Source organism: Somniosus microcephalus, chromosome 6 (genome assembly GCF_052327205.1).
Source record: "Somniosus microcephalus isolate GS21.2 chromosome 6, FLI_Smic_1.0, whole genome shotgun sequence".
In the NCBI taxonomy this organism is placed as follows: domain Eukaryota; kingdom Metazoa; phylum Chordata; class Chondrichthyes; order Squaliformes; family Somniosidae; genus Somniosus; species Somniosus microcephalus.
In genome coordinates, this window is record NC_140992.1 from 228,774,934 (window position 1) to 228,788,773 (window position 13,840).

Genomic DNA, 13,840 nt, shown 5'->3' on the forward strand with positions numbered 1-13,840 from the left:
CTGCTCACAATGTGGTCTCCTCTACACTGGGGAAACCAAACGCAGATTGGGTGATCGCTTTGCTGAACACCCCCATTCAGTCCGCAAGCTTCTGGTTGCTTGCCATTTTGATTCTCCGCCCCACTCCCACTCTGACCTCGACCTCATACACTGTTCCAATGAAGCTCGAGGAACAGTACTTCATCTTCTGATTAAGCACTTTACAGCCTTCCAGACTCGACATCGAGTTCAACAATTTCAGATCATAACCACTGCTCCCATTTTTTTCAGATAACAGGTCCTGTTAATGATTCTGCTGTTGCCATTTACACCGCTAGACCCATCTTTTGTTTCTTTACTTGTCCTATTGCCACCCCCTTTTGCTTTGCACCACCATCCCTTTTGTCATTTAATCACTCCTGCCTTCCAACCTATCACAGATCTTCCCTTTTCTTCTTCTCTGCCACCTCCCCGTCATTTTCACTGCCTCTGTACTTGCTTACAACCTGTTGCATCTCTAACATCTTTAAGCGCAAATTACGTTTAGCGCAAATCAAGTTTCTGTGATTTTTGAGTAGTTTAAAAAAAATCGCGCTAGAAGCCATCCTCGCTCACAAAAACTGGCCACACCCCCATTTTGAATTAATCACCATTGCGCATTTCCGCTAATTGCGCCCGTTTGCGGGCTTTTGAGGAGGCTCTTAAAATTAAGCTGGTTTATTTTAGGTGCACATTTTAAAAGCTTTAAAATTTTTTTTAATTTACTAAGAAACTGACTACTGTACACCAATGCAACTAGGAAATGGTTCTGCATAGTTTTTTGAAGTAATTTTCAGTTGTTTAAAATTGGGTTACTCACAGGTGGTGGACTGGACACGCTGATTAAAAATGCTTATTTTTTGTGATAAACCCATTTTCAGCTGTATTTATAAAGCTGCACCAGGTTATCACTCTTAAATATATCAAGGAATATTTTTAAATTCAAGCATTTAAAAAAAAATTATGTTTTAAAACACTGCCCAATTGCGCTGGTTCATGGCAGATTTTGTGTTTGGCGATATGCAAATACATTTGAGCAGAAGCTTGAGGAAAAAAACACTTTTCAAAACTAGTGCAATTTTGAGCGCAATTTGTGCCCTGATAGCCGATTGCGCCCAAAGTGGAAACTCTTGGTCCTTTTGTTTTCCCTCTAGTTCTTCCTATCTGTCATTGCACTCTTTTTCTGTCCCTGACCTTTCTCCTTTTACAGCAGTCTAACTCCATTTGATTTCTGATTGATGCCTGCTGACTCTTTTTACTTTTTATATCTTTCTTAGCTAATCTTTGCTTGGCCTCTTGTAGAATTGTTCCCTGATGCGCTAACTGTGATCTTAACTCCTGCATAACTAACTCTTTTTGGTTCAATTGTTGTGTAAGCTCTTTTTCTTTCTGGCTTGACGGTCATACAAACTCCAGTTCGCTCTGAATTAGCTGGTGCTTACGTTGTGCCTCTCCTTTAGCAAAGTGTGAACCTTAACTGTGAGATCTGCTTGTAAGGCATTTCCCTAAGCTTGAACTGAGCTGAGTTGTTCAAATTCTACCTGGAAGGCAGTCTCTTAAGCTTGAAGCTCCTGAGCGAGTCATTACTCAAAATGTTGTGCAGGTAGTTCTTCAGCCTAAATGAATTCCCCGGTTTATCTCTCATTCGTATAATACAGCAGGGCTGCAATTAGGTTTGCTGCCATATCCTTAGCCTCTCGTGGTTTTTATCTGGCTAAATCTATTCATTTTGTCTTTTCTGATAGTCACTTCTCTAAGGTAAGAGAGAAAGAAAGACTTGCTTTTATATAATGGCCCAGAAATTCGGGTCCCCATGCGTGAGTACGCATGGGGTACTCACGCATAGGCCCAACGAAAGTGCCGGTTTCGTGCATGCACTGCGCATGCGCGGGAAACCGGAACTTCCGTTCCCTTGAAAGAAGGGGTTCAGAGGTGGAACGCGTGCGCCGGAGAGGCAGCGCGTGCGCATCGAACTTACTTTTTTTTGCAGGGTTCTCCAGGAGGGTAAGTCTCCAGCAGTTACACATTTAAAAAGCAGGCGCAAGGCCTGCTTTTAACAAGGTAAGTGGTGAATTAATTAAAATTAAAACATTTTTTCCACGTTTATTATTTTTAAATACTTTAAAGAAAGGTAAGTTTATTTTTAGCCCCGTTAGAAAATGTAATTAATTTTTTCAAAAATTTAAATTATTGTTTAAAATAGTTATTTCATGTAATTTATAGTTATTTTTAAAATGTGATGGTTTTTAAAAAATGTATTTGAAGTTTTGGGGCTTATATTATTTACAGGTTTGACAGCTCTTCCTGTCAAATTTATGAATGAAGCATTCCCTGCTACCATTGGCTCTCCATGGCCCACGTGATCCCAGGGGACACTTCGAACTAACTGTGCCCCTGGGATATACAAGCACTGCGCGCCGGCAGTTGGAGGAGGCCCAGGATCGGAATACCACGCGGGCCCACAGCTCAACGGCCGGTGCGCTAGGTAAGTGCAGGTCGGAGGCTTGCACCCACGGGAAGCCTCCGACCCGAATTTCTGGGCCAGTGTCTTTCATGACCTCAGGAGGTCCCAAAACGATTTACAGTCAGTGAAGTACTTTTTGAAGTGTAGTCACTGTTGTAATGTAGTAAACGTGGCAGCCAATTTGCACACAACAAGCTACCACAAACAGCAATATGATCTCAAAAGCAAAATACTGCAGATGCTGGAAATCTGAAATAAAAACAGAAAATGCTGGAAATACTCAGCAGGTCAGGCAGCATCTGTGGAGAGAGAAACAGAGTTAACGTTTCAGGTCGATGACCCTTCGTCAGAACTGGAAAAAGCTGGAGATGGAACAGGTTTTTAAGCAAGTGCAGGGAAAGGGGGGAGGGGAGGAAAGAACAAAAGGGAAGGTCTGTGATAGGATGGAAGGCAGGAGAGATTAAGAGACAAAAGGGATGATGGTGCAAGGGAAAAGGAGATGGTAATAGGACATTAAGAAACAAAAGATGGTTCTAGATGAAGTGTAAATGGCACTGGTAGAATGAAAGACAGCTGCCATGTGAGAGAGAAAAAAAGAAAATGGAGAAAAAAGATGGGTCTAGAGGGAATAAATGGGAATGGCAGAATCATTACCAACAGCTGCTGCCGAAAAAATGAGAGCAGTGGTTATGGTCTGAAATTGTTGAATTCTATGTTGAGTCCAGAAGGCTGTAAAGTGCCTAATCGAAAGATGAGGTGCTGTTCCTCGAGCTTACTTTGAGCTTCATTGGAACAGTGTAAGAGGCCGAGGGCGGTGAGGTCTGAGTGGGAGTGGAGCGGAGAATTAAAGTGACAGGCGACCGGAAGCTCGGGGTCCCCCTTACGGACTGAACGGAAGTGTTCCACAAAGCGGTCACCCAATCTGCATTTGGTCTCCCCAGTGTAGAGGAGACCGCATCGTGAGCAGCGAATACAGTATACTAAATTGCAAGAAGTACAAGTAAATCGCTGTTTCACTTGGAAGGAGTGTTTGGGGCCCTGGACAGTGGGAAGGGAGGAGGTGAAAGGGCATGTGTTGCATCTTCTGCACTTGCACGGGAAGGTGCCAGGCGAAGGGGAAGGGGTGTTGGGGGTGATAGAGGAGTGGACCAGGGTGTCGCGGAGGGAGCGGTCCCTTCGGAATGCTGAAAGGGGAGGTGAGGGGAAGATGTGTTTGGTGGTGGGATCACGCAGGAGGTTGCGGAAATGGCGGAGGATGATCCGTTGAATCCGTTGAATTCCTCCCCTCCCCCCTTTCCCTGCCCATGCACTTGCTTAAAAACCTGTTCCATCTCCAACTTTTTCCAGCAATATGATCATATGTGTTTGTTTAGTAATATTGGCCAAGACACCGGGGGTAACTCACCTGCTCGTCTTCAAAGTAGTGCCATGGGATCTTTTACGTCCTCCTGAAAAGGCAGAAAGGGCCTCGTTTTAACGTCTCATCTGAAAGACGGCGCCTCCGACAGTGCAGCACTCCCTCAATACTGCACTGGAGTGTTAGCTTGGATTTTGTGCTCAATTCTCTGGAGTTGAACCCACAACCTTCTGACTTAGAAGTGTGAGTGCTACCAACTGAGCCATGGCTGACACTGGGAGTATTGTTGGGTGGAGCGAGCTAATATAATATTAGATGAAGCTTTTCACCCCATGGGGTTAGTTCTGTTGTGTCTACTACCTACACTTCAGGGTAGTGTCTTGGATTTCTAAACTGTGCTTGTTGCTAGCTCTGTCCTCTCTTTATCAGGCAATTCTACAGGGTACCGGCAGTACTTACACTTTACTCTTGTATCTGGCTTCTGGTTTAACTAACATATCAGCAAAAACAATCTAAAATTGTACAAATGTTTCATCTTTGATTTTTCAGAAAGAATTTAATTCACTCATTTATGCTTAGTTGGTTGAATCTTAGTAAATAGTACTTACAGCACAGAAATAGGCTATTTGGCCCAACAGGTCCATGCTGGTGTTTATGCTCTGCACGATCCTCATCCCACCCATCTTCGCCTAACCCCATCAATGTATCCTTCTATTCCTTTCTCCCTCATGTGTTTATCTAACACTCCCTTCAATACATATGTTATTCGCCTTAACTACTCCTTGTGGCAGCAGGTTCCACATTCTAACCATTCTCTGTGTAAAGAAGTTTCTCCTGAATTCCCTATTGGATTTATTAGTGACGATCTTAGATTTATGGCCCCTAGTACTGATCTTGGCTGCAAGTGGAAAAATCTTCTCTACGTCTACCCTATCAAACCCTTCCATAATTTTAAAGACCTCTATTAGGCCACCCTTCAGTCTTTTTTCTAGAGAAAAAAGCCCCAGCCTGTTCAATCTTTCCTGATGGATATAACATTTCAGTTCTGTTATTATTCGAATAAATCTTTTTTGCACCTTCTCCAGTGCCTCTACATTCTTTTTATAATATGGAGACCAGAACTGTTCACAGTACTCCAAGTGTGGTCTAACCAAGGTTCTATGCAAGATTAACATAACTTCTCTGCTTTTCAATTCTATTCAATCCTATAGAAATTAACCCTAGTGCTTTGTTTGCTTTTTTTTTAAATGACCTTATTAACCTGCGTCGCTACTTTTAGTGATTTGTGTATCTGTACCTCTAGATCCCTCTGTTCCTCTACCCCATTTAGACACTTTCTGGCCAACAGACATGCTAGACACCGAGGGGGGCAGGATTTTCATTCAGGAGTCGGGTTGGAGGCGGGACTACAACTTTCAGGGTTGCAGTCCCGCCTCCATCGAGATGCAGCCAATCCATGCGATTTTAACTTGATTGACCTTGTTGAACCCGCCCAGCAGGCTCAGCAGGCCAATTAAGGGCCACCCGGCAACAGGTGATGCCACAGACTGAAATTTCATCTGTCATGACGTTTTGACAGATGAAATATCAGCGTTTGACAGCTGTTTGAAGCTGTCAAACACTGAGTCTTACTTCTAACATGAGTCCTTCTCCACAGACTCAGTTAGAAATCTCTCCTGCACAGAAAGCTGCAGGCTGTCACTTTTGACAGTTCGCAGCCATTCTGCTTTCTGTGCCAGTGAGATGAGGGACTCCCTGAACCTAAAGGAAGGAAGGCTGAAAAGGTAAGAAAAGGTAATTTATACTTCTTCAATCACTTTAGACACACCAAACACACTTACCTTTGCACTCATGCACCCATCACTCACCTGAACACCGACATCCCAACCCCTCCAAGCCCTTCAACCCGACGGCCCGACTCCTCCAACTTGGTGTGGTTTGGAGCCATCGGGAATCCCACAGTTCAAGCTTAAAAATAGGGATTAGGCTAAAAACTACCTGTTAACTACCTGTTAACAGGCAGTTAATTGGCACTAATCCCTTCCTGCCTCAGGTAGGCAGGTCCCAGTGCGGGGCGGGTACCCGCCTCCTTTGAAACTGCCATGGAGGAAGGTTGGGGACGGGATGGGGTCGGGACCCCCGACTTCGGGATTTTAACCCCCCGCACGCCTCCAATCCCGACTCCACGGCACAATGAAAATCAAGCCCCGAGTCTCCAGCACACCCACAGAAACCTAGTGGAAAGGAGGCCTCCAGCAGATCTGCAAACAGCAGGCCCAAACATTTTACAAGTGGGTGTTCAGTTCCTTTGAATGCCCTTCCTGTGCTTTTTTTCAGCTTTTTTTAATTGCTAGTATGTGGGCTTTCATAAGTCTTTGTGCTTTCACAGAAGAGGAAAAATAGTGCTGGAGAAATTAATGGGACTGAAAGCTGATAAATCTTCAGGGCCTGATAATCTGCATCCCAGAGTACTAAAAGAGGTAGCCATGGAAATAATGGATGCATTGGTTGTCATCTTCCAAAATTGTATAGGTTATGGAACAGTTCCTGCAGATTGGAGGGTGGCAAATGTAACCCCACTATTTAAAAAAGGAGGGAAAGAGAAAACAGGGAACTACAGACCGGTTAGCCTAACATCAGTAGTAGGGAAAATGCTAGAGTCTATTGTAAAGGATGTGATAACAGGACACTTAGAAAATATCAACGGGATTAGACAAAGTCAACATGGATTTATGAAAGGGAAATCGTGTTTGACAAACCTACTGGAGTTTTTTGAGGATGTAACTGGTAGAATAGATAAGGGAGAACCAGTGGATGTGGTGTATTTGGATTTTCAGAAGGCCTTCGATAAAGTCCCACATAAGAGGTTAGTGTGCAAAATAAAAGCACATGGAATTGGGGGTAATATACTGGCATGGATTGAAAATTGGTTAACAGACGGGAAACAGAGATTAGGAATAAATGGGTCTTTTTCGGGGTGGCAGGCAGTGACTAGTGGGATACCGCAGGGATCAGTGCTTGCGCCCCGGCTATTCACAATATATATCAATGATTTGGATGAGGGAACCAAATGTAATATTTCCAAGTTTGCTGATGACACGAAACTAGGTGGATTGTGAGTTGTGAGTAGGCTGCAAAGAGGCTTTAAGGCGATTTAGACAAGTTGTGTGAGTGGGCAAATACATGGCAGATGCAGTATAACGTGGATAAATGTGAAGTTATCCACTTTGGTAGGAAAAACAGAAAGGTAGAGTATTATTTAAATGGTGATAGATTGGGAAATGCTGATGTACAAAGGGACCTGGGTGTCCTTGTACACCAGTTATTGAAAGCAAACATGCAGGTACAACAAACAGTTAGGAAGGCAAATGGTATGTTGGTCTTCATTGCAAAAGGATTTGAGTACATGAGTAAGGTTATCTTACTACAGTTGTACAGGGCCTTGGTGAGACCACACCTGGAGTACTGTGTGCAGTTTTGGTCTCCTTACCTAAGAAAGGATATACTTGCCATAGAGGGAGTGCAGCAAAGGTTCACCAGACTGATTCCTGGGATGGCAGGACTGTCATATGAGGAGAGATTGGGTCGACTAGGCCTGTATTCACTAGAGTTTAGAAGAATGAGAGGGGATCTCATTGAAATGTATAAAATTCTGACAGGGCTAGACAGACTGGATGCAGGGAGGATGTTTCCCCTGGCTGGGGGGTCTAGAACGAGGGGTCACAGTCTCAGGATACGGGGTAGGACATTTAGGGCTGAGATGAGGAGAAATTTCTTCACTCAGAGGGGGGTGAACCTGTGGAATTCTCTACCACAGAAGGCTGTGGAGGCCAAGTCACTGAATATATTTAAGAAGGAGATAGATAGATTTCTAGATGCAAAAGGCATCAAGGGGTATGGGGAGGGAGCGGGAATATGGTATTGAGATAGAGGATCAACCATGATCATATTGAATGGCGGAGCAGGCTCAAGGTGTAAGGGGGGGCTTCTTTTAACTGGTTTATGTAATTTACCTGGCCAGCAGCCTTTGCCTCTGAGCTCTGACCAATTCCAACCTTTTACCTGGTTTACGGTAATTCACCTGGTCAGCAATCCTTTTGCTGCTGCACTCTAAACCAATTTACAAACAGCGGTTTCGAATCGCTACTCCTCCTTCAGTTCTGAGTGGAGGAACTTATAAATAATGATATTAAAACGGACAAGTGGTTTGGATGAGAGAAAAATCAAGTTTTATTACCTAAATAAACTACAATCAAAAGGATAAACTATACCACACGAACACAGTAATTACAGTAAAACTATATAACAGGGGGTTGCAGACATTTTATAAACAGGCATCGATTGTCCTGCTGCAGGGGGGGGGGACACCCCTTTGGTTGGCAGCTCCATTGAACCTTACTTCCAGACACAGAAAGCTGCTTTCCAAGTCGCTTTGTCTTCGGCCATGTGGTATGACAGCCATTTTTATCCCTGGAAATTTAAAAGCACAACGCCCAGGGATTCTTTAATCAAAAAATTAATCTTCAGAACTGTAAATTATTGCGAATTCTTACAGTCCGCCCTTGGATACTTCCAGCTTGCTTGTAGTATCCTCTTGAAGAAATGAGCAATAATTTCTGACCCCTCACAAACAACCATCCCCTGTATTTACCTAATAGCTATCTGCCACTGATCCCCGTCTCGTCTATTCCCCTTAAATTCAAGAAAAAAACCATGGTACGGTAGGCATCTTACAGATACTTCAGTTCTCAATAAGGGGTCTCATACCCCTACACGCTTGTAAAATTATACAGTGTAAACCAAATTTACAATCACTTTTTTACATCATAAGTTATTACAAAATGTTGCAATCTTGGTTACACAATGTAATCAAAATGATCCCAAGCATGGAGAGGATCCTTCGCCTCTGCTCAACTTGGGGCTGCAACACAAAATACAAAAAATCATTAAACAACATGCTTAAATGAACCCCGATCATCACGTGCCGATGATGGGTCATGAAATTCGAGTGGGCATTGCTCCTCCCACTCGGGCAGTAAAAGTACCTTCCACCCCCCTTTGATCATCTTAAACTTTAAAACAGGCAGAATGGATTTACAGACCAGTCTGCTCCGCCAGCCCCGAGCTGTTCCCTTGTCCTTTTGTGGAGGCGGGGTACCCCTCCTGTTTAAAATATACCTAGCACAGACCGAGACCGGGGAGCATGGGATCTCGACTCCCAGTCTTTCCCCCTCCCGTCTTCCCTCGACTGGCTGCAGAAAATGATGGGTGCCTGTGTGGCGGCTCTCCCTGGCCCCACCCAATGGCCACCCACTCATCCTTCCCAGCCACACTTACCCTCTTTGCCCATGGGCCCCCGGGTGAGTTCCTCCCTCCCCCGACCGCACCCATGCGACTCTTGGGTCTCCCCCTCCCTATACGATCTTTCCCGGGCCATCACCACCCACCCCCGAGGAACGCGTCCCTATCACACAAGGCGCCCGCGCTTCCCCATCATGACTCCTCAACAGCGAGGTCTCCCGCAAGTGAACTTCGGTCAGGATAGTGCTGGGTTGGAGGCCGTGCCCCACCCAGCTGGGGCCATCTCCTCCCCGTAGGAGGAGTACGCAAGTTCCTCCGGACCCTGTCCGGTTTTTCCCGAAGATCGCTGCGGGGTCTCCTGGATTCGTCCAGTGGCGAGGTGATCCCCAACATTCTGTCTCCATATCTTCATTCGATGCTCAGCTCGGGCTGGGCGAACATGGCTGCTTCTTGGTCCAATCTCCTGCAAAAACTTAAAAGGACTGCAGGTCTCACTGACCTGCTGCCTTAGGTGGAGACATGGTCGGGTCCCTCGACCTCGGACCAAAATGCAAACATTCGGCACACATGTAAACTTAAACTCTTTAAACTTAAACTTAAAACTAATTATATCAACAAAACTTAAAATACACCTTAAAGCAAGCTATATACACACACATAGCTATAATACAAATGCCGCCCGTCTCCGGACGGCCAGGCTAATCTCTGGCACTGTCGCAGATTGCTGCTGGCTGCAGCGAAGCTGGACTGCCTCCTGTCTCTGGTCCCCCGCAGCTTATGGCTGTTGAGTGGGGACCCCTGTTCTTTGGCTTCTCTCTGGTTCGGGAGTCCGCCTTACTCCACTGTAAAGTGGGTGACCATGCTTTCTTAGGCTGGGGCACCCGCTGAGACCTTCTGAGGGGTGTCTCTATGGGGGAAACTTTGGCTGGTGGACCCTGAGCTTGGGTCACAGCCCCAGCTGGCTGGGAACCTTCTCCCCCATGTCCAAATAGCCCGCACTGTGTAATGTACCTGGCAGCCTGCCGGTGCAAATCTCTCTCTGGGTTTGTCTGCTCTTCCCTGCCCACTCCTGTGCTGGGGGCAGGTATACTCTCACCACCCGCTGCTGGTGGCTAGAAATTTTCCTCCCCAGGTTTAAAACCTGGTGTCAGCTCCCTCCCTATGTCTCCTGCAAGAGGGATTGCTATCCCTGCCCCCCCAGGGTCCCACATCATGGGGGGGGGACCACTCTAGAAGCTGGCTGAGAAGCTGGTCCCTTTAAACAGGCCATAGTGCCTGTCTTTACAGGCGGTGAACTTGAACTTGCATGGACAGCAAACTTATGTTCCCTCACCCAGGTGGCTTTAGCTGGGGAATTTTGGACCTGCCTTTTTCCTGGGGCCAAAACTATCCCCTGTGTGCCTCCCTTGTCCCGGATTTCTGCTACTGGACCTGCTCTACAGGGGTCCCAGAACGCTCCTTCCCTGTTCCCTGGCTTAAACAGCTTACTCTGAACATGAATGGCTCCTCCCCCCACACAAGCCACAGTGCTTGCCTGTGAACTCAAACATGCTGTGGGCTGAGGATTCCTATACTCAGGCTCACTCCTCACGGGTGGACTGTACCTCCGTTGTTGGAGGGGGTACACTGGTCCTGGTCCCCGCCTGCCTAGCGGGACCTGCTGGTGTTCTCCTACCACCCCATTGTCCACCCCTCCTCGCTGCCAGAGCTCCTCAAGACTCGGAGCTGTGGGCTGCGGTCTTGGGGTCTCTAATTCCCAATCCAGCACCATTCTGGGTGCTGCCTGTGGGATGGTTCTACTTGGGCTGCCAGTAAAGTCCTTCGGGCTGATCAGACAAATCATCCCCTTTGATGCATTTAAAGCCATGTTAAGGCTTTCTATCTCTGCCCTACAGGGGCCATGATCTGCTTCCTCAAACCTTAGGGCGCAGGCCAGCTTATAAGCTGCCTTTACTTCCCTAACCTTCTCCTCCTGCTCTCTTACTTCTGAGGTGAGGCGGGCATTCTCTTCCCGCAGTCTCATCTCGCTCCTCTTTGCTTCTATAATTTGGTACTTTAGGAATTCTATCTCGTTCCTTGCATGGCTTTTTCCCTCGCCAGCTTCTTGGGTGAGGTGTGTGATTTCCTCCCGTAGCCTCATCTCACAGTCCCTTGACTCTGTGACTTCCTGCACAAGGTGCTCTATAAATGCCTGGCATTTCGTGACCTCTAGTGTGAGGCGTGCATTCTCTTCCCGCACCCTCATTCCACTAGCTCTGGCCTCATACACCTCTCTGAGGCGTTCTACCTCCGCCTGGCATTTTTCAAGCTGGGACTCCTGATTCTTGGCCTCTTTAACCTCCTCCTGCACGCTCATCTCACCCTTCCTATACCAGCCACTTATACCCTGATAGGTTAGCCTACACACTGCCGCTAAAATTCGCAGGGCTACCCACATACTGAAAACGAGAGAAACAAGAGCTGGTACTTTCTCCAGATCCAGATCACTTATTAAATCAAAAACTGCCTCCACTCCTGCCTGGCTCGCCATTTGTAAGGGGGGGGCATCTTTTAACTGGTTTATGTAATTTACCTGGCCAGCAGCCTTTGCCTCTGAGTTCTGACCAATTCCAACCTTTTACCTGGTTTACGGTAATTCACCTGGTCAGCAGCCTTTTGCTGCTGCACTCTAAACCAATTTACAAACAGCGGTTTTGAATCGCTACCCCTCCTTCAGTTCTGAGTGGAGGAACTTATAATTAATGATATTAAAACGGACAAGTGGTTTGGATGAGAGAAAAATCAAGTTTTATTACCTAAATAAATTACAATCAAAAGGATAAACTATACCACACGAACACAGTAATTACAGTAAAACTATATAACAGGGGGTTGCAGATGGCGAAAACAAGGGATAAAATGGCTCCAATGTTACTTAAACAATCTTAGCAATTACCCTCAAATCACCACCCGCTAACTCCTGCTAGGTTGCCTTGCCAAGGAGTCAGAACACCCTGCTCACCTGTGGTCCAGCAAAGTAAAGAGAGAGATAGCTTCTCAGCAGCTATCTTTATACCTGGTGAGCCCCCTGCCATTCTGCCCTGCAAGGGCTGTGTGCAAAATTCCCCACCCAAAGGGTCCAATACACAAGTGAAAGCTGTGATTGGCTAACTCAGAGTGGTTGGACTGGGTAAATGTGTCTTCCGGAGCTCCCTGGGCTGAAACAAAAGGGAAATACAACTGCTCTATTGTCCAGCATGCTAGGTGATTTAGACCCATTCAGTTCTTAAACGTTTCCCATTCAAGGTACAAAAGTCTCTTCTGCAGTTTAGATGTATCCACTCGATATACAAACAAATGCTAATAGCATTCAATTGCTTTGTAAACAAAGCATTGTCCTGTGGTAACATTTTGTAAACAGGCATCGATTGTCCTGCTGCAGGGGGGGGGGGGACACCCCTTTGGTTGGCAGCTCCATTGAACCTTACTTCCGACACAGAAAGCTGCTTTCCAAGTCGCTTTGTCTTTGGCCATGTGGTATGAAAGCCATTTTTATCCCTGGAAATTTAAAAGCACAACGCCCAGGGATTCTTTAATGAAAAAAATTTATCTTCAGAACTGTAAATTATTGCGAATTCTTACAAAGAGGCGGAATGGCCTACTCCTGAAGGGATAATTATTAGTCCTAGTCCCTTTAGGACTACCCTGGATCAGGCGTATTCCTCAGACGTTCACTTTCAACTAAAGTTTGAGGTAGCCGAATCCTAAAGACGCTTAATTGGGTCTAAACGTCTGGACCCTCTCTCCCTAAAGGAAAGGAACAACCTGAAAATGTTACTGTCCTCCAGATAGCACTTTTAATAAGTTTAGCTAGACTGTAACATTCCAGATATTATGAGGGTCTGGAAAACTCCCCCAGAATTTTGCAACTCCTCACCAAAGAGTGTACAGAAATTGAGTTCATGAGTTTGAAACAGAAGTCTTTTGTGAGACAATTCTAAAAATGTATTGATTTATTAAAGAACCAACATGTAATTTGCAGTTGGTGAGTCAATTGCAACATTAACAGTTCCAAAAAGAGAAAGCTTACAATTCTATAATCAGAGAACCTTACTTTCAAATCTTAACTTCGCTACAGTTTTACAGTTCTTAGTTTTCTACAGGATATCCACCAAAATCTAATACAGTACTTTTGATCTCCAAGGTACAAAGAGTTGGAGACTTACAGAGCTGCCTCTAAAGCTGAGAATCACTTTGCCCGATTACAGCGAGTCTATTATCCCATTTGAGAGTGCAATATTTATACCCTTTTCCAGTGGTATTTCCTTTTTCCAGTGGTATTTCCTTTAAGGTTTTCTGCTGATGTAAGCTAATTATCTCCAGTCATTTTTCTGCTGAGCCCTGCAATTCTTACAGTCACCTCAGCTGGTAACATTGCAGAATTATGTCTCTTCTCGAGGTGTTCTAAGTTTACCATAAAAAACAGTGTACCAGCAGGTGCGTTTTACTTGATGTAATTTTTACGAAGGCAGATGTTTGTGCTTCTTTACGAAGTGTAAATTAGAACACCTTGTACAGGTTGAATCATTGTCTTGTTCCCAAAGGTCAGCCTGTCGGGAACCTTTAACCTTCTGTTTCAATAAGGTTATTGATTCAGTATCAACAACTATCTTATCTCAATAGCCAGAATGCTTTCACAGCTTTTTCATAGCTAGGTTTTT